Genomic DNA, 21,659 nt, shown 5'->3' with positions numbered 1-21,659 from the left:
TTTTGACTGCTGAGCACATGCTGCTTTTGGCAGCAGTTTAATGATAGACAATGTATTTAATGAGATTCCCTTGCATGCAAATATAAGACGAAGGGCTTCCCCCCTACCCCCCCATGCTGACTGCAGGAGCAGGGGAATGTAAATATGGTAACGACTGTACAAGCAGCAGGACTGCAGGTCACACACTCTAGCTCAGAACACTCAAACTGGAACTCCTCAGAAGTGGATTTTCTGTAGAAGATCTAGCAGAGTCTGAAAGATAGTGCATTAGATAGACTCTGGAGAACTCCCAGCGACTTGATAAAGAACTCTGGATAACGTGTCACCTCTCTGTGCATCCATTTCCCTTCTCACACTTTGCCTGTCTTGTCTCTTTAAAATGCATCTTTGAGACAGACAGTCACTCAATGTGCTTTTGAGTAGCCCTAGTGCTTACAAGGCCCCTTATTTCAATGGCTCAGGTTACAAGTGCCACTACAACAGAAATAATAGTAAAAAATAATAGTAACCAATCATGTCTATTCTACTGATTGGCACAAAGTTACTTATTAAGTTACAAAAACAGGATCTGACATGTTACAACACTTAGCTCTAAACACTATTGTCTGCCACCAGATGTCTGTAATGTGATTTTTCACGATACAATGAATATTTTAAATACCTAGGTTTGAAACATTTGATTAATCCACTATGTAGCTTTTAAGGATTTTATCTGAGGATTTCTCCTTGATACCAAGAATAAAAGAAAGGAAGAAATGTATACATGTGAATGCAGGGCAAAGAACAGTACAGTTTTGAAAATGTGAAATGATGCATAAGTTCTAAGTATTGCACTAACATTAAATAATGAATAGGCATGTCTACAGAATATATTTACTACATGGTAGACTAATTAGCTGTGCAGCAAATGCCTCAGCATTTACATGTGTGCCCCTATTAGGCTGGAGTAAACTCATTTACACTGCAGCAGGATAGTAAAAAACTCCACAGCAGCACATGGGTAGACACTGCCCTGGCTGGCTGGGGCACAAGGGTGCTTCAGACACCTGGGGCTGCTCTGACCTGATTCAACATGCTGTGCTCCAGGCACACATTCAAACAACAATCAACTCTGGAGTTTTTGCATTAATTGCACACATAGACATGCCCAACACGTTTCAAACTGCTGAAGTGTAAAGACATGAAGTGATGAAATAGAAACATGCACTAGGGTTTAAATGCACAATGAGGCTGCCAGTAGTTCCAAAATTTACTTTACAATATTCCAAAGATGACGTTAAGACATGGGAATAATAATGCTGATCTTCTTTTTAAAAGTGCTTTGAGATCTGCAGATGGAAAGTACTTGATAGGAACTAGGTAAGCAGTATAATAATAATAATAATAATTAGTAGTAGTAACAGTAGTAGTAGTAATAATAATATACTCAACTACCCTAAGGATTCTCCTATGCAATCTAGGTTAGGAACATCGTATAGATGGCATTTTGGATCACAAAAGAAAGAGTGCAGACTGCAAGAACTAAGCCCATAGTCTGTCTCATCTGACAGCAAATAAAATATCTACCCAACTAGTATTTGCTTGACTGTTTTGTTCAATTACATAACTATAGCATGTTTTAATTAAATCAGTAACAAAAGCCATAACCTTGCTCTTGCAATAATTTTTATATTCCTACGCTATTAATGAACTATAAACAGGGAAAACCCCCTTTCTTTTCAATGATGAGACAAATAATTACTATACAGGCAGTCCTCAACTTAGAACTGTTCAAGTTACAACAAATGGCATTTACAACCTTTGTAAATTATGACACACACAGTTTCAAGATGCTGACAGGGTTTCGACTTTATGATGCTGGACACAGCTGCCTCCAGCTGGTAAGGCTATTGTGGTGGGGCGTGAGGGGGCAGATCAACACCCCTGCAGCAAGGGAAGGATTGAAGAACTGGGGCTGAGGCTGGGGCTAGAGCTGCCCAGTAGGCAGAGGGGCACAAAGAAGGGTGGGATGGCTCCCACTACTACACGTTGCTGGTCCAGGAAGGCATGGGGGGGCAGGAGGGAGGGAGGGAGGTTGTGCAACTGGACCTGCGTGGAGTGAGTGGGGTTGGGGCTGTGCTGGGCTGCGCTCTGGGCCAGCAACATAAAGTGCTGAGAGCAGGGGGTATGCCCTCCTGCTACTTGTCCAGCTGTGGTGGGATGGAGCAGCGCACAGCAACTGGAGCTGTCCTGGCCTCTCCATGCCTCCCAGCCCCACCCCGGCGAGTGGTGACAGGACATGGGGGGTGGGGGGGGGACACGACACATGTGCCTCTGGATCTGCATTGGGCAGGCGGGGCCGGGACTGCAGCGAATTTTAAAGTAGCTGCAGCCCCCACAAAGCCCCGAGCGCTGCCCGCACTGTCCCTACTGGGGGGGGCGCACACCCCCCCTATGTCCTGCTGCTGCTCACCCAGCTGGGGCGCGGAAAAGCCACAGGTCATCCGGGAGGTACGAGGAGGCCAGAGCAGCTCTGGTAGCTGCACGCCACTTGTCCATAGGCAACACAGCGGCAACACCCTGCCGCGGCTGGGCAAGTGGCAGGAGGGCATAGCCCAGTGCAGTCCTGGCCCCACCCACCCCATGAATATCTGGGGCACACCCCCCCATGCCCTCCCAGACCAGCAGCGGGAGGTGACCCTAAGGCTACTTTTTGGAACTGCAAACAGATTGGAACAAAAATCAACAGTAAGAAACTGTTCCTAATTCACACTGCAGTTCGTAAGTAAGTGACCACCACCTCATGGTGCAAAGCAGTATAGCCTGGGGGGAACTTAGTGAAGAGGCATGAATAAAGATGATGATGATATTGGGGTGTAATTGAGGGTCTAAAAACTTTGGGAAGGGGCATAGCATAAACAGCAATAGCAAGAGAAAAATGGAGGAAAAAAAAAAACAGGCAAAAAGGAAAAATGAGAGTTTAGCAACAGTGGGATGGAGGAAAAAAAAAGAGGATGAGAGACTGCTTTCTTATTCCTATCCTTGGAGTAAGTTTGGAGGTTCTTTTTTCCACCCCTCATCAGCCTCCGATTAGTAGACATATGAAGAATTTGAAGTTCTACCACCACTACTTCCAAAACACATACAGAAATACATGAAAGGAGGAAAAGCATTTTTATCTCTTTCTCCAGAAAATAGTGAGCGTCACTACTCTTGCTCAGTGAACAATTTCCCCCATCAATCAAATATATCTTTCCCTACTAATCTGTACATTCCCTCACCTCCCTGACCAGGATTTTATTCTAAAGGCTTCTCCCACTCTTTGTTTAAACCACTCCTATGTACCACATCAACCCCCACTCTGGTTTACCATCCAGATATGCCCCTGCTGTCTGTTCATAGATGCCAACTTTTAATTTTTGCCAGGGCCCGCCCACCCAAGATGATGCCCCCCCACCCAAAAGCACGGCCAGATCAGGGCCAAGTGGAGCTCAAGAGGGGACAGGGGCGGATGCAGGTTCAGGGCTCCCTGCTCTGCTGCCCCCCCACCCCACTGGAAACCCTACACCAGCTGCACCACCATGACGAGGTACCCCCTGCCCACCGGGCAGCAGTGGGGGGCACAACTCTGCACCACTGCCCCTGGGCACATGCCCACTTCATAGTCCTCTCCCCAGGAGTATGCATAGTGGCAGGGAGCCACACCGCTCACCCTTGGACAAGCCGCTAATGGCTGTCCCACTCCCTGACCTGGCCCCAGGCCCTGTGCACTGCCCTGCCTGGGCAGCAGCACCCTCAGACCCAGGCCCTGCCCTACTCCTTCTCTCACTCAGGGGGGCCTTGATCTGCCCCACCCTCCCATAGAGACTTACCTGCAGGCAGCTGAAGGAGCTGTTCTCCACTGCTGCCTGGGGCTATACTCCTGGCCACGTGCATGTATGCATATGGACACATGCACATGGTACCTCCTGCATCCCATTCCCCGTAGCCCCTAGCAGACTGGAACTTTGCCAGCCTGCAAGGGGAAACCTGCCATTTCTCACATTCTTCCATGGAGAATGGAAAACCTGGATCCCTGCACAATACTGGGAATCCAGGACAAATGCTGTCCCAGTCATGCAGCCTGAGACTGGGACTTGATGTTCCCATTTTGGAACTGTCCTGCCCAATTAGGGAGGGGTGGTCATCCTACCCTATTCCCAAGGCAGGCCAGGACCCTCAGGTCCCCACATACAAGATACCTATGTGTCTGCTGATGCTGTTTCATTAATAGGCCTGAGGTCATCATTCAGAAAAGAATTCAAGGTACATCCTTAGTCTCCTCAGTAAGTTCTCCACAGCCACGTGAACCTGATGTGAACCCGTTATTCTTTTCCCCAGATTCTGATACAGAAGATCATAGGTGACTTGTAGGCGGAATACGGGGGAGGGGAGGGGAGGCGAGGCACATGTCCCCCTAAAGATTGGCTGCTGCCACCACCAGCTTCTACAGGTACTTACCACTTGCCACCCTTCCCCCACACTGCTGCCGGCATCTGCAGGCAGTCCCCACTCGCTGCTTGCCACCCTCCCCGCCCCCCCTCCACCACCACCTACATCTGTGGGTGGTCCCCACTGACACTTCCACTTACAAAATAGTGTCCCCCAGTCTCAGGAGGCACCAGTCATTCACGAAGAAGATATTATTGCTATTTTTATTTTTATATCCTACAGGGGGTGCATATACTTAAACCTCTTCATAAACTATTGCGCGTTTACTTGAATCTAAGACGATCCTAAATTTAAGACGCTGCCCCCAGTAATTAGATTCTGTACATGGAGAATTTATAAATTCATTATAAATTTCCATATACAGAATCCAATTAATAGACATTTGTCTTTAATTCACCCCCTTCCCCCCACGCACAGCTGCAGGGGGACAGGCAGTGGTAAGGGAGGCAGAAGTCTGACAGAATGAAGCCTCGCGCCTGCTCCATGAACATTATAGCTTGGCAGGTGTCAAGACAGCAATATGGATCAGGCTTACAAAAGCACCAACCTATTAACACTAACTGAGTCAATGTTAAAATTCATACACTTGCAAGGTATGAAGTAGCAGTATTATTCACCAGTAGCAATTATCATCATCTCCAACATGAGCTGCTCAAATAAAAAGAACTAGAATTATTATTATTATTATAAATCCTGTGAAACAATTACTTGTGTGCTTACATGAGCTGGGTGCTAAAGACAGAGTTTGATCTTGTCTTTATTGTTCTATTACAATACCACCCACAATATGATAGATACTTCCCAAACACAGGGAAACAAGTTGTTACACATAAAGAGAAAAGCAGATTAAAGGTAGGGACAATAATTGCAGCTAGTATCAAGGGCTGCCTGCAGACATTAAAAAGAACTCCAAAAACTGTGCTTTGCCAAAAGCAGCAGTGTGTTACTTCGACCCAGCACTACAGCAGCAGCTGTACAGACTGGGCACTTCAGCAGGGATTTTTGGCACTTTTGTCTAGTAACTGATTGACTTAGCTTTAGATAAAAGTGCCAGAAGAGCCCCACTGAAGCGTCCAACCTATACAGACACGGGGTGAACCAGGTCCAGCTATGTGATGTCTCTTCTGGGCATGCACTGGGCTCAGTGCAGGAGCATTGTTTAAAGTGCCAGTTTTTCTTGGGGGTTTTTTGTTTTTGTTTTTTGTTTTTTTAAAAAACACTTGCAAGCAGCCAAAGTGGCTACAGAGCCAATGGACTTCTTAGCCTGAGCTCCAGAAGATGTCTTTGCGTTTTGAATTTAAAACTGCCTTCACTATTTCATTTATAATTTTTGCCTGACTTCTATGTTTTGTTCTTATAACTATTGTTTCTTTGTTCCATGTCATTTGTATGAAATGTTATTGAATAAGGTGATTTTAAAACTAAAAATATAAAAAGTGCAGAAATTTCCAAGAAGCAATTATAGGGAAAGTGACAACGGCAGCAACTGCAAGGATTCTGGTGCACCTACTTATTCTACCACAGACTTCCTGGGCAACTTTGGGTAAGTCACTTTAAACACTCAACTCCTCACCTTGCCATCAGTAAAATAATAACAAAAGTACAAAGGTTAAATCAAGAAGTTTAAGATTGTGAAGTGCTCAGATACTATAAGTAGATACCTTGGTTAAAGTCTGAGCATTATACATGAATATACTAACAAAAAAAATGTGCCAAATGCTTTCCACTGTTTCAAAGTCATGTGTGCGATCCACTGAAACTTTGGAGAAGCCACTCTAATTCTTCACAAGAAGAGCAGGCCCTACAGACAATTTACAAATGAAGTATACAAGATGACACGGCAGCAAACAGGAATGTGAATGATAAGAACTTGCAGGCTTCTTCATTCCAAGATTTTCTGTCATTGGATTTTCCATCTGCTGTCAAGATACTTGATGCTTCTCTAGGTCTAAAGTCTATCAGCCTTTTGGAAAAAAAGTTTTTGAATGGAGGAGGCAGAGTAGCAACATTGTTTACAACTTACCATTTAAAATAATTTATTGAAATAGCATCTATACAATCTTCTAGAACATTTGTAATAAAATTTTGGACTAATTACACCCAATTCACTTGTGTCCAGCTTTTACTTAGGCTATTCTGCTCTGATGCTCCATTTGAAGGAAAGGGAGAGACTTATCTTTTTAGATTAAATGTAAGAATTGCTTCCAACCTGCAGCTCCCCCACTCACTGTTACTTCCCTGCCTGAATACAGTTCCCAAAGCATTCCTTGATCATTTGATTTGATGCCAGAGTTAAACATAAGCAATATTACTAATGCTCAACTACATAAGAATCTCTCAATGCTGTTGCCTCTCAGGAGTCACAATGAAAGAAAGTGGTCATTTCACTCATCTTACTAGTTCAGATAAGAGTTCAAATTCTTCACTGTAAACTCCTGAAAGAGCAGAGTAAGAATTGTAGAAAATGTAAAAGTCATTCTCATTACTAACCAACCTGAGTCTCTTTGTAAGAACAACTCCTTCAGTCTGGAAACACAATGGGTAAGTTTAGCAGCCCAAGATATTTTCTGAAACCAAATGAAAGCATCTTGCACAAATAGGGCTGGACAGATAAGGCCATCTGTACTCAAAGAGAATGTTCATAAACTGAATCAAGTGCCAAGAGGAATCTACACAGTCCTGGGAACCAAGGCCATTTCACTCTTTCTAAACTATACATTTTCCAGACTGGTACAAAGCAATACAATAGTTGCACCAAGTCTGTAGTTTCCTAGTCACTAAGCTTTAACAGAAACCCTAAAACACACAAACTTAATAACAAGTAAAGGTGAGAGAGCTGGTAACAACCACTGCTTGTTACAGTGCTGTCTAGGAGAAACCAAGGCTGAATTATCAGAACTGGCCAGGTTCCCACTGAAGTGAAAGGGGCTGTGCCTATACTTGCCACACACAGTATGGCCCAAGGTCTAGAGCAAACAAATAAAAGTGCCAACCACAAACAAAGATCAGCAAACCTGAAAATTAGGAAGTTCAGAATGGAAGAGTTTATCCGACAGGTAAGTGACCAGGATTCCCACCTGCAAACACAAGGAGGGGCGTGCACCAAACATATGCTTGTGCACTCACCCTAGCAATTCCACTGCCTTCCCACTACAGGGAACTGTGGTGGTGGTACTTTAAAGATGCTCCACAATCGCACTGCCCTGGCCAAATCAAAGAGACAACCGAAACCTGGCAGTTCTCAAACAGTGTTGGCAAGTCTGTGTATAACACGCAGAATTGGGCTTGTTTTGTTTTGTTTTTTAAGTCGCTTTAATTTTTTGAGTTGTGGGTTTATAAGTACCCCCATTCCCTTCTCTTTGAAAATCGGTTGGGCTTGTTTTTAAAGGCAGTGTCACTTTTTTTTCCCCCCCTCACAAGACTTGGCAACAGTGTTCTCAGAAAACAGTGGGAAGCCAAGAGCCCATGGGAGCAGCATGGATTCCTTCTCCCCCCGCCCCTCACTCACTGACTCCCTAGCAGTTTGGCCCAATGGACGTCATAATACCAAAGACTCTCCCAGGACTTACTAAGAGGGCCCTTTTTCCCCTTCAGATTCTCCATAGATGTAGAGAAAATGATATGCACTCATAACATGCTGGCTTACCCAGGTCAGAGGCATACCTGTCCAATACTGCACCCCAGGCAGTGACAGTACAGTCCAGGAGCAGCAGCCAGAGATTCTCTGCTGCAAGAAGAGACATCACTTCCTTTTTGCCACCAACATGTGTTTCGAGTGGTCATTTAAATACTGATTTAGGCAGCAAAGAGAGGCAGCAGCAGCAAACTTCTAACTGCTACTCCTGCACTACACACCATCACTGCTGCTTTGCCCTTCCCTCTACTGGACACAGAGCTCCTGCAGAGAAGGTGTGGGGAATGGGGGATAAGTGGGTGAGGTGTTCCCATAGTTCCATTCCAGTGCCCATAGGGAGTGCTTGGGGCTCATGTCCTGCTCACCTAGCCATCATTATGCTGCTGACAAATGTCTCTACAGAGCACTCTTCATGGGGTCAGCATAAGCCTTGGATAGTGTCTTTGAAACAGCTGAACTCCCTTCCAGTTTGGAGAGGAAAGAGGAATCAGTGTGGAAGGTTCTCTCCATACCTTGACCTAGATTTTCAAGAATGACCCCAAGGCCCTGTAATTAGTTGAGAGTGATACTTCATTATTCTCTTTCCTGCTCTAAATCATTCAACATAATACACACTGAGCCTTAACATTTAATAATTCTTTCAAAGTAATCTGATAGGACTTTTACCTGCCTTGACCTGTACACAGGGTTCTACAGTTCTCCTGCATGGCACGATGATACCACTAACATCCAAATCACAGCAGGAAGCCATGTTCCTTATAATGTCATTGACTGCCCCAGGAGAAAGAAAACCATAACTTCAAGTGTTGGAAGATGGTGAGTAAGAGAAGAATTTAAAGAGCCTGAACCTGCAAATACGAACAAGAAAAACCCAGCCTTCGAGTAAAAACGCTCACATCTGAGAGACCCAAGACCTCAGACTTCAATTTATGGTAGAGGTAACATTTCTATTTTTGTTCCAAGCTAGTTTTTCTATATTCTTAAACATTCACTGCAATATAAGGTACCATTATTAAAATCTATATCACATATTGCACTGCTTCTTAGACTTCAAAGCACTTCTGAAAGGGAGGGAAGCTGTAATATCCTCACTTCTAACACAGGCATAACCAGATGAACAACTTAGCAAGGGTCCCCTCAGCAGGACCAGAGCAGAGACAGAAAGAGAACTCACACCTTCTATGTCAGCTTTGTGCCATAGTCACTGAACCCTTTATTTTCTTTACCTTTATGTATATTCTTTAATATACTCAAACAAATAAGAATTATGGCTAAGAAGCCAATAACAGCTTCTCTTCCATGTTAAAAGCAATATTTTCTTAACTGCTGTATAAGAAACAGAACTCTGAAGTTGAGTGCTGGCAGATAAAATATCTTTCACTTCATCTTTTTGAACACTTAACAAAAGCTTGTTGTTCACATCTCTACAAACCTTATTTATTCTGAGCTTTACATAAATCAGGTAGCAGCATCACTCATAGCTGTGTGTGGCAATTTATACTGTAGTAGCTCCCCAATGATTCTATACAAATGGGCAGGCATAGAGTGCCTACCCCAAGGAGCTAATGATTGTTGATGCACAAGGTTGATGTCACCAGTCAATTACTTACTAAAGTCATATTAATGATTAACTGGGCACATTTTGGAGAGCCTAGGGCTGACATCTGCTCCCATCCAGTTCCAAAGAACCAGCAAGCCTTCAGGTCAGCCAAGAAACCCATTGGTCTCTACTAAGCTATAGAGGTACGGTATAAAACTAACAGGATACACAGAATCCTGCATAGAGAATAAGCAGCTCCACGAGCTGTCTCTCTAAGCTTCCTTGCAATTATCCCAATAACCCCCACAACACTCAAAAACGTTCAGAGCTTTGACCAGACCCTATACACCTGAGGATATTCATGGAGTTCTGAGCCCTTGATATAACAGAGCTTATGTTAGCCACTGCCCACAAACTCACGCACAGACACTGCATTTATTGTACAGTGACTCAAATCTGTATAGCACTGTATAGCAGTGGTGCCCAAGATGTCCCGTTTGGGGCTGACAACAATGTCATGAATAGCGACTATCCTTACCACCATCCCTGCTCTCAGTGCTGTGGCAAAGAAGTTTGGCACCCAGGGCAAAGCCTGCAGTGGCAGCCCGCCCTTGCCCCGCGCACAGATTTGGGGCGCACACACACCACCCCCATGCTTGCCCAGGACTGGACACAGTGCAGGAGCCACCCTCCACCCACCAAACAAGGTGCTTGCAGCTGTGCCGTGCCCTACCCCGGCTGGGCAGCGCCTATTGGTGCCCCTTTGCTTTGGCGCCTGGGGCAATCGCCCTGCTCGCCCCCGCCCTTGCTATGGCACCGCCTGCTCTGAACCATATCCATTCCACACAGACACAGGTCATTTAAGAGACAGAACTAAAACTCAGTTTTCCTGACTCAGTTTAGGCTAAGCTTCTAATGGTGTACAGTTTCTAAAACTGCTCTAGAAGTCAATCATTTATTGTGATTATACCAAGAATTGGTTGCTTAAAATAGTAGCCATGTTTCATTCCCTACTTCTTGCCTATGTAAGTAGCAAGTTTAACAATGCTTCCAGATCATTTTAACAATATAAAAGGTCATGTTCACCTACACCTAATTTCCAAAGGATAGACAGCTAAACTTCACCCTTCAGTTAGATGAAGGATGTGTGCCAGAAACAGTAGATTGGCTCAAGTAAAAATATATGATTAGAATCAGATTTGCATTGCTATAATTTCTGATACCACTGACCCAAAGAACAGTTCAAAAATCTTGGAAGCCTTCCATGTGGGGCAAGAAAAAAACTAAACCTTGCTTCTGGTTACTAAGCCCAGTAGAATACATTTCTCAAGCACTCTTTAAAAAGAATAAGAACCAAGTATTAAGAAAAAACAGGACCATGTTTTAAAGATTAAAGTCCAATACTTTTATGTTTGGCCCAACAGAAGTACTTTTCCTCCTAAAGCATTAAAAGATGTTTTGTGTCAATTAAAGGGAGTTGCACAACAAACCAGCATATTAGAAAGACTAGACGACTTGAATAGTAACTCATGAAGTAAACTTAAGGAAATGTAATGAGTTACTATATTAACTCTCACTTTTACCCTAGAATTCACAGCCCAGTGTCTCATTCCTTGGACCTGAGCATGCATACCCTCTAATCTGGTTTCAGTGCCTTTGTTTTTTCTCATCTTTTCTTAACCTTGCTTACTCCAAAGGCTAGTGTGCTTTTAGAGGCTCAAGACAAGACATCTAAATTGTACCCATTTCTCTCTCAACTTGCATATAATACGCACATGCTGCAGAGACAGTACATCCAGCCTCTGGAAGGAAGCAATGAAAGTGTTTTATTTGGCAAAGGTGTAGCCCCTTCAGTCAGTGAAGCAGCATTCGGGGTTTTGGAAGGGAATATCGCCCATGGCCTTTAGCCAGAACCCTGCTGAGTATAAGTGGGCTAAAGAAAGGGTTGATGAAATAAATAATTCTGGGGACTCTATAATGAAAACTGAAGACAGGACAGGCCCAGAGAGGGTGCAGTGCTACTGCATCCCATTTTTGGATTGGGCTGCACTGCGGGAACCTCCAGGGATTTTTTAGAGTTCCTAAAGCAGGTGAAAATACTTACTACCTCCCTCTTCCTAGTCTAAGAAATGCTCCCTTCCCCCCACATCCCTGTCCTTTCTTTCCCAACCCCAGCTGCCTTTCTCACTGTCATGAGAAGAGAGAAACACCACAGCCACTCCTGTTGGCTGCACAGAGGCTGGGCTCAGCTGGGGATGGGGACAAGGCAGCAGGGATGGATAGGGATTCCCCTTCCCCACACTGACTGGGCAGGGTGGGGGGAAACTGCCCAAGAACTCTCCAGCTACCCTGTTGCCTCTGTCCCTCCCCATCTGACCCTGGTCCCCACTCAGCCTGGCTGACCCTAGAAAATTCCTGCCTCCAACCATAGAGAATGCATCAGGAGCAAGGGAGGGGGCCACCTCTGAGCAGGAATGGGAAGGGAGACCTGCTTTAGGTCTTTAAAAACTCCCTAGAGGCTCCCACCCAATGGCCTGCTGGCACTGGTAGGGCAGAGGACACTGAGAGCAAAGGGTGCCACTAGCCCTGCAGTATGAGTTGTTGTTCCCACACCCCTTTGGGAAATCCTGCATATGCCCCCAACTGAGGATTATGTCAGGGACTTTAAGATATGCCTGGAATCTAACCCTCTAGATCATGTAGCTGCCATTTCAGCAATATCAATACATCAGCAGAGATCTTTTCAGATACAAAAAACTGATTCAAGCAAAATGTTTCCCTCCATCTAACCACTACCCAAAATTCCTTCCACACTGAATGGAAGCATCTTGCCTTTACAATACAGAAAGAATTAAAACTAAGAAATCCGCCGGGCTCAAAGAGAACAGAAAAGAACAGAGGGGGAGACTGTCACTTAAAATGCATACTAAGCAATTTACAATAAAGATAAAGATAATGGCCTCTGTACAGATAAGGGAGCTACAAAGTTCCATTACAGGGTTTATTTTTACCTTCTTACAGGAGATGACAAAATCTCCAGGATGACAACACTTCTTTGGCTTGAAAAGTACCAGGTTCATACAGAAGGGAAAGGAGATAAGCCAATTTATTAAAAAGTGATGAGCACCAAACTGAGTTAGAGGTCACTAAGGAAGACTGAATGAAATTCACGTCCCCACCACCCTAAAAGCCTTTCTACAGAAATTTCTCTCCTTTAAAACTGATGTACAAACTGCACAAAGAAAATACATTAAAAGTAAGGCAAGAAATGAATGGCTTTTGTCTAATTGTAACTGTTACAGGTAATATGTAGACAAGTAGCCAGGTCTCTAGTGGCTACTTGCTATAAGATAGAGGGAACAGGTTCACATGTACGTCAGGTAGGTGTATATTTTGTGGACCAAAGAACAATGGCTCTCATCCTAACTTCAGAGCTTTCTATGATTTTGTCTAGGAATGGTGGTTGTTCAGCAATGAATATATTTTGGAATGTCACTCAGCTATTTCCACAGTACCCCGTCAGCAAAGTAAGTAGAGAAAACTGTTCGATTTGTTTTTGATTTTGGGTTATTAGAAATTGTGAGTCCCACCCACACCTGCTGTCCACTTGAGTCATATACTTTTACAAACAAAGTATTTCTATAACGATTTTGGGATACACTAATTTTTTTTTTTTGTAACACTTGGAGGTGATTTGTCAGATCACTTTTAACTTTTTTTTTTTTTTTAATTATTTGTGTATTTAACAGTTCAGGACCCCTCAAGATAAAAAGTACCTTAACTGTAACTTTTGAAGTGTTAACAGTTGAGTACCATTAGAAACCAAGACATATGCTAAAACACAAGAAACTTTTAACAAAGGAAGTCATTTGCAAGAGTGCTCCAGTTGTTTGGTAGAGGAAAGGTGGCTTCATAAACTCCTCATTGCTCAAGGGGCCCTTTAGAAAACAGAGTGGCAAAGAAAGACTGCATCTAAGTTCCACAGGCCAGCTGGAAACAAAGGTTATAGTGACCCCAGAATCTCTAGGCTGGAAGGACCACCAAAAAAAGGGGGAGCTCAGCCTTTGCAAAACAAGGAGGCAAAATTAATAGAGTGGGCCATAAGACCTCTGTAGGACATAAATATCTGCAGAGAGCAGGAAATCTTGCAGTGCTCGAGACCCAGATAGCAAGGCAAGTTGTAGACTTTATGGAGATGCTAGGCTCAGCATTGGAAGGAAGAGGCAGGGGAGCTGGGCAAATGATTAACAACCTAGTGTGGTGCTCAGAATACTCTTGAGATCTGTGACCCGAAGTGTTCAGAGTATGGTGGATGAGAGTGGACTTGTGATCTGCACCTCCAAAAAGGAAGGTCTGACTCACCATGTACACTCTGCAGGGAAGATGGGAACTTCTGCTTCCCCGGGAAAGCAGGTGGAAGGAAAATGGACCCTATGGAGAACTAGATACAATGCACTCTGATCACCTGAGTACAGTGGGAAGTTGGGCAGATTGGAGACCCTGCTGGCCCTCAACCCATCTAGCCATGTAACAGACAAGCTGACAGTGAATTCCACATGAGCACACAGGTCTGCATCTGAAGACTGCAAATTCTTCAATGCTTGCAATGCAAAGTGGGTTGAGAGGAGGGAGAATTTCATTCTAGAAATGGAAAATTTGTACAGAGGCAAAGGAAAGATCCCAACATTTCATTTCTCTCTAAACATCTACATCTATTTCATTCGACTTGGGCCAGGAGGTGGGGGGAACTGGGAGTTGGGGAGGGGGAAAAAAAAGAAAAGAAACCTAACTTTCTGCAGTGCAGACAGGCAGTGAGCAGTTTAAAAGCAACAATTCTGCTAAAAAGAAAGTCAGGCATTGAAAAAACAAAGAAGTCACCCAAACTCCTTTCGGGTCCAAACAGGCTGGAAAAGTCAGAGCAGTGTTCAGAAGCTGTTTCGACTGCCAGGGGAGGAGGCAGATGAGGCACTTACTCACCGCCAAAGGAGTTCCCACGGGCGATCCTCAAGCAGGTGCCTGGAGATCCTCCCAAGGATGCCGCCGTGCACTGGCCCTCCTGCGAGGTGGGCAGACATGAGGTGTAAGATAAACCCCGAGGTTTCCACTACGCAGCCCCAGCCTTTAAAGCCCTAGGAGGGCTGGGATCCTGGAGCCTCAGCTCTAGGGGGAGAACCCGACCAGCCCAAGGCATCCCCACCCCGCCAGCACCGGGCACTTGTAGGAGCCGCCCCGCGCCGCTGAGGGCAGCCGGGCCGCTGCAGCCCACAGCCCTCCCGCTCCCGAGGCAGGGAGGAGCCAGGCATAGCCGCCGGGAGGGCCGGGAGAAGAAAAGCGCGGGGACCCCCCGAGGCAGCAGCGGTGACGGCAGCAGCAGGTGGAGACCCCCCGAGCCCAAGTACCGGAGCCCGCGGGAAAGGCCCCGCAGCAGGTGAGCAGGCGGCAGCGGCAGGTGGGAACCGGCACTGCCCTGCGCGGCGCCGGCGAGGGGCTGGCTGGAGGCGGGAGAGCAGGAGCCGGCGGGGGGCGGGGCGGGGAGGCCCCGCCCAGCTCCCCGCACTTTCGGCCCTGGCACCAGGCGCCTTCGGGTCTGTCAGGCAGGAGATGGGCCGCGCAGAGCTGCGGCCCTCAGCCTCAGGAGACTCCCCCCGCCTGCCCCTTCCCCCTGGCTGAGGGCGGGCAGGGACCTTGGCGTCCAGCCCCCACCTCCCTCACCCCGGCCCTAGCCGGGTCTTGAAAACCTCCCAGGATGGAGAAGCCGCCGCTTCTCTGGGGCAGCCTATGCCTGCGCTTTGCTCCCCTCCCAGGAGAGACCTTTGTCTCGTATCTAACCTCGACCCCCCTTGCAACTAGAAACCAGCTGCTTTAAGATGCAGGTTTCGCTGGCTTTATGTGGTACACGCGTGCCTGGAGCACGGAGTGTAACTCGAATGGGCATCAAGGCAACCTACTTTACAATGTCACAAATAGGGATAGGTATCCAGGTTGTAGCCATACTGGTCTAGACGAGAAAGGCACTCAGGGCTCATAGTAGAGGTGATCTCTTTTATTAGACCAAGATTTTTGCAAAAAAAGGTCTTTAATTGCATGTTTTTGGGCACAAACACCCTGCAACAGACATCAGAGAAAAGATTGTGAAGTTCTGCCCAGAGGAGTTTTCCATCTATTGACTCCTCTGTGAAATCCTACAAAATACGAACTTTCATTTCTGCCCAGAAGAACTGTTACAGTCTTTTCTCCAATGCTGAAGGAAGGGTATTTGTACAGAAAAGCTTGCAATTACAGACATTTGTTTGCAAAAATCTTGTTGGTCTAATAAAAGAGATCACCTCTACTATGAGTCCTGATTGATAAATAGAGATATGTTCCAAGACCTTGACGGTACTGACCCCCAGACCCATTTCTACTACTTTTACAAGACAATTTTAGTACTCACCAACAGCAGGCAGTACACATAAGCACGGGCCACTATCATAATGGGGACAGCAACTACAGAAATGCATGTTGCACACAAGTGAGGAGCACAGATCTACACAGGAGACTGTATTTAGGTGTGTGTCACTCCCCAGTGCACCGCACAAAGCAGCTGCCTGCAGGCTTCCACCACACTGATGGCATCAGAGTGAATCTACCTTGCATGTAACAAATTTTTGGTATAAAAAGGGTCGTTGTGTAAGAATGAATTTGGACATACAGAACCCACAAAGTGAGGGGAAACCTGTAAAAACTTCCTCTGAGCCCTTTCTTTCCCCTAGATGAGAGGAACATCAGTCAAGTGGACCGTGCCCAAGGGCAGAGGCAAGGATAGCAGGGAACTTCTCCCATTGTTTTGGAGGAAGAGTGCTCCTGTGCCTATAGAGGACAGCACAGGGCAATAACCCCTGCATTCATTTTAAAACTGAGCTGCTGTGCCTGTCCCTTGTTAGAAGTACAAGATTTTAGGTGAAAGATACAAAGGAAAGGGTGGGGGGGAACTATACACACAGGAGGCTTGAGAGTTGGGTGATTAAGCAGTTGATTCATTTGAGTCGGGCACTAAGTTGCAAACAGCTGTTGCTAGCGTAATATATAGATCTAGACTCTTCCTGTCATTATTTATACCCAGTGGATTCCAGCTATTCCTATTGGATGAATATCTGTTTTGTAATTTCTATAAATTATGTATGTTCTGACAATTCACCTCAATGCATGCTGATAAAGTCCAGTGTGCAACTTTTCCATCACTCTTTAAAAGCGTACACCACAAAACACAGTTCTGCTTTCAAATCTAGCTTCTCTACTGGAGCACGATTCCCATTCCCCAAGCATCCTTTTTAAAATACACACTGCACTGCAATCTATTTAAAATACATAATAGCTTGAACTTTGTTATTTAGTATGTCAAAATTCTAATAGACTGCTGTTTTAAATAGGTTTTTTAATGTTTCCATACTAAAACACTTTTTTTAATGGTACTTACAAACTTTTGAGGATTATAGTCATTTGCTGACACAGGATTAGTTGTAGCTCTGCAATTGTTTATGCCAGTGGTGCTCAGCTGTGGGCTAAATGAGTGACCTGGGGCTGGTTCCTGGGCTGAATCAAGCCCCCACACATCAGGATCAGGCCCTGCACCACCTCTCTTAGCTCCATGCTACAAGATTGAGTCCCCATGTTGCTGCCAGCTGGCGCCTATATGCTTGGATTGGGTCCAGGTCACCTGTGGATGCCAATCTAGCATGCAATCTGGCCCACTGGGCTCCCCATGGGTTCAGAAACATGGCAGCAGGGGAGCCACTGGTCCCCCCTACTGCCAAATTTTTAATTCCATAAGGGTTGGATCTGGCTGGCAGAAGCCAAGATGAGCAGGTAAGAGCTGGCATAGCACTGGAGCAATAAAACAAATATATGTCACAAAGCTGAGAATACTTTTTCTTTCCCTAACCAGTCAGCATGCATCTATTTCACGTGGAAACTCATTTGAGAAGGTTTAAAGCCAGCTGTGGGCCAGGAAAAATGATTAAGATCTGATCCTGCTTTCTTGGGGCATAGCCAGATCCTTGTTGACTTGAATGAGTGACTGTAGAGAACTAGGAATACATGCAAGAATGCATTACCCCTTGCATATATGTAGCGTTTGATCTGATCATATGAAGACAGATTCTCCTCAGATGTGCTTATACGACTGGAGACTTAACATTTGCTCATTCCATCATGTACCTCTGTAAATTATATATTAATTCCAAGTTTCATTCCAGAAGAGGGTTCAGATAGCAAATTCAGAGCACTCTGCAGAAGTATGGTGATTTGCCAGAATGCAAGGAGATATCATAGGAACAAAACTGCATATGTTTTGAATGGCAGTCTCATGCAGCTGCATGATTGGATATTTTACAGATCAGTAAGAAAAATAAACTGCACTGTACAATAAACTATTTAGATAATTTTCTTCATTACCTAATCTACATTTTTTCCCCCTAGACCAAGTAGATAATACATTTTCCAGCATGGATTCAGAACCCAACAGATTTCCATTTTAAATGTTAACCCTAATTTCTGTATTCAAAGCACATGAGCAATATCAAAGTTGTGAAGACATCTAGATTCTTTTCATTCTCTGAAAATATATTCAGGTGTTTTGGAGTCATTTCCCTCTGAGCCAGTACAAAAAAAACCACAAAAAACTACCAAAACAGTAGTAATTGGAGAATATTACAGGCTATTGAAAGGAGGCACTGAGAATAAAAGGGTTTCTTTCCATTAGCATTAATGGAGCATCAACAATTACAATCCTAATGACACTGGCATTTCCCACTACGTTAAAAGAGATGAGACATTTATTCTTACTATTAGCAGTTTTTTAAGCTTTTATTTCCCTATGTAAATGTTTCCAGGTGAAATATTTACAATTACTTTTTTTCTACCTCACATTATTATCCAGTCTGTGAGGAGTTGAGCAGCCTACATTGACTAAATAAGCTATCTCCATTTGAAGTAATTTGTCACAAAGGGAGAATCCTGGCTGACTATATTCAGCAATTCAAAGCAAAGTGAGAACAAGAGGAATGACTGGAGGTATTGAGTTTAAGCTTTGCATGCTTGGAAGTACAAGCATGTCAATGGGACTGAAAGCTTTTGTCATCATACCCTGATTCTAGCCCTCCACACAGTGTTCCACCTGCACTCATGTCATGTGGTTCACTGGTCTATTTGTAGTACACATTCAAAAAGCTACTTGAAAGCACTTATTTATTCCAAATTAACCCTAAAGTGAAAGATCATAAACACCCCGTCAAATGGAGGGTGTGGTTGCTTAGTAGCGGTTCTGAGGGATCAGATTTCCCAACCCAAGAACTGTGCACATTTGCTGTAATTCAGAGAAGCCTATAGTTTTCAAGGGTCAGTGACCTAATTATGTAGTTAGCAAGATCAAATTCTCCCTGAAGTCAAAAGGAAGTTTTACCTTAGCGAGGGGAAGAGGTAAGGACCTAGTATGTGCAAAAATAAATAAATAAATAAATTTAAAAAATGCAAAAAAACAAAGTACACTTTCTACACAGTCATTGTCTAGATTAGGGGTTGGCAACTTATGGCCCATTGGCCAGATCTGGCCCTGGAGCCATTTAGTCCAGCCCACAGAGCTAGAAGGCTTATATACACACACATACAGAAATGTATCAATATAGCAAGTACTATGGTAAAGCTGTATATGGTAACATTAGCTTTTCTGTGCCTAAAAATAAATATTTTTCTTCCTCTCCCATCTCTCTACTGTTCTTAAATTCACATTCAATTTGCCATTATCTCAGAGACAGCTATCTGGGTTAGTCTGAAATCAGGCAAATGGTAGGGGAAGGTAGCACCTTAGAAACTGGTTCAAAGAGGAATTAGCTTTCATAGGCAAAAGGCCACTTCATTAGATGCTAGTATCTGACAAAGTAGAGTGTTCATTTATCTCAGTATTTTAAGTAGGAAGATTCCTCCAGCTCAGGGGTGGAGAGTGCATTTTCCTTTGCTTTTCCCATGTTCAATTCCTTATTCACACTTCGCCTCTTTCTCAACTCATCTTTAGAAACAGATTCACTGAATGCTTTTCTTGGATAATTTATTCCTTAAAAGGTGGTGTGTTTGTGTAAAACGTTCCAAAAACACTTCCTCGGCCATTGTTTCTTATCTTTCTCTTCAGCAAGTGCAAGCATATTAATTAGACTTGGTCTATCGGTTTTTTCTTTTTTTAACTTAAATTTGGTCATATTAAAAACAATATTCTTGCAGTGTTCCATCCATGCCCTTAGAATACAGAAGTTTCTACACATCCAATTCTGCAACAGTAAACTGAAAATCTACAGCCAACTTCTCATTTTCCTTTCGTCACAAACCATTTAACAAAATTAAGAGTAATCAAATTAAATAAAAGTAAGCCACCTAAAATAAATGCTTAAATAGTCTTTTCCTGCCCACTGCTTACCTGCTCACTGGTCTCTTGTTTCACTGGAGAAAAGAACATGGAAATTAGGGATACAGCCTCTGAATCAAAATTTCCTAGAATTTAAATGCTGGAGGCTGCAAGTAGAAGAACAGGGGACAAACCCTGGTCACACCCTGTTCATTTTTCCACTCTCTGCCATTGCAGGCAACAGGATACTGGGCAAAGTGGCCCCCGGTCTGACCTAGTAAATATCAGTTCTTAAAAGAAAATGGAAAGGCACAGTTAGAAGGGACCTCCTGGCTCATCAGTTCCATTTCCTATCTTTTGTCAGTAGCCACATCTCATCATGTTTCCTTCAGGACCAAGCTCCATCTCAGCTACCCCCTTGTTGGATAGCTGTTCAAGAACTGCACTCCTTATATAGAAACCTTCTTCTAATTGCCACTAGACTCATTTTCGTGCCTAGTTTATATACCTTTGTTCTTGTGCCAGCATTGTTCTGCAGTGTAAATAATTCTCTTCCCTCCCTGATGTTTACTCCCTTGATGTTTACAGGCAGGAGTCATATTGTCTCTTAGTCTTCATTTGCTAATGCAAAACAGATCTCCACTCCCCTGATCATCCCAATAGCCCCTCTGTACCTGCTCCAGTTCAAATCCATCTTTCTTAAAGGTGGGTGACCAAAATTGTGCACAGAATTCCAAATGAGGATTTACCAGGACTTGATATGACATGAATACTTCCCCATCTCTGCCAGACATACCTCTCCAGGTATATTATAGGCTAACATTTGCCTTTTTCATAGCTACAGTGCTTCTAATTCAAGAGGCAAACAACACCAAGCTACTGTGGCATGCTTGAAGGTGCTGCTGTCAGGTAAGGTATGTTTACTATGTAGAAATGGCATTGGAGCCACCCCCTGGCCTGCCAACATCTTCTAAGTCCAGGTTGTAGGGGTTTTTGGCACTAGGCCCAAAAACTTTCAACACCTGTTCTAAGAGGATATTTCCCTAGTTTGAATCAGAGCTCCTTCAATAGGAATGGATCAGATGCATTCATTCAAAGATCCTTCTGAGGATGATCTGGGGAAAGGAAGGCAGATTTTGTCAACTGCCACCACCATATCAGCAAGGTGCATAAGGACTGTCCCTTAACAGATGGGGAAAGTCCCTCTCTAGTGACTGGGATGGCAGGCGAACCTCATTCCTTGACTCCTTAAAAGGTTAAGTCTTTTTTAGATTTTTATAGCACCAGCCATTCGCAACACCTTGCCCTGGTACTTTCCTCATTCTCTTACCATCTCTGCTGGGGATATTAACAAAGCTATTATGAGCTGTAACAAACTCTGTTTTCTTTGGCACTGCCTATTCAAAAGAGAATTGTTTGAAATATGTTGTTATAACACCATTTGGTCTCCACAGCTGTTAGCAATATAGCAGCAGCCTTAGTGTAGAGGGACCAGTAGCTGCCAGTGGCATTTTTAAGACAATGTCATCCGGATGACATAAGGCTAGATAGTTTCATAGTTAGTAGGGTCAGAAGGGACCTGAGCAGATCATCAAGTCCGACTCCCTGCTATGGCAGGAAAGAGTACTGGGGTCAAATGACCC

At 44.3% G+C, this 21,659-nt stretch overlaps 1 long non-coding RNA gene across 1 annotated transcript; it reads right to left on the bottom strand.

Moving 5' to 3' along the window:
- Positions 1 to 419: 419 nt before the first annotated feature.
- Positions 420 to 15,075, bottom strand: LOC109313264. The gene is made up of 3 exons (XR_002102011.1): positions 15,044 to 15,075; positions 14,622 to 14,700; positions 420 to 474 (listed from the first exon to the last, which is right to left on the bottom strand). It is a non-coding gene; the product is annotated as an uncharacterized LOC109313264 (long non-coding RNA).
- Between the last annotated feature and the right edge of the window lie 6,584 nt (positions 15,076 to 21,659).

The sequence above is a fragment of the Crocodylus porosus genome, unplaced genomic scaffold (genome assembly GCF_001723895.1).
Source record: "Crocodylus porosus isolate Cpor-Errol unplaced genomic scaffold, CroPor_comp1, whole genome shotgun sequence".
Lineage (NCBI taxonomy): Eukaryota > Metazoa > Chordata > Crocodylia > Crocodylidae > Crocodylus > Crocodylus porosus.
The sequence above is the reverse complement of the archived record's forward strand: the minus strand, read 5'-3'. Positions and strand labels throughout refer to the sequence as shown.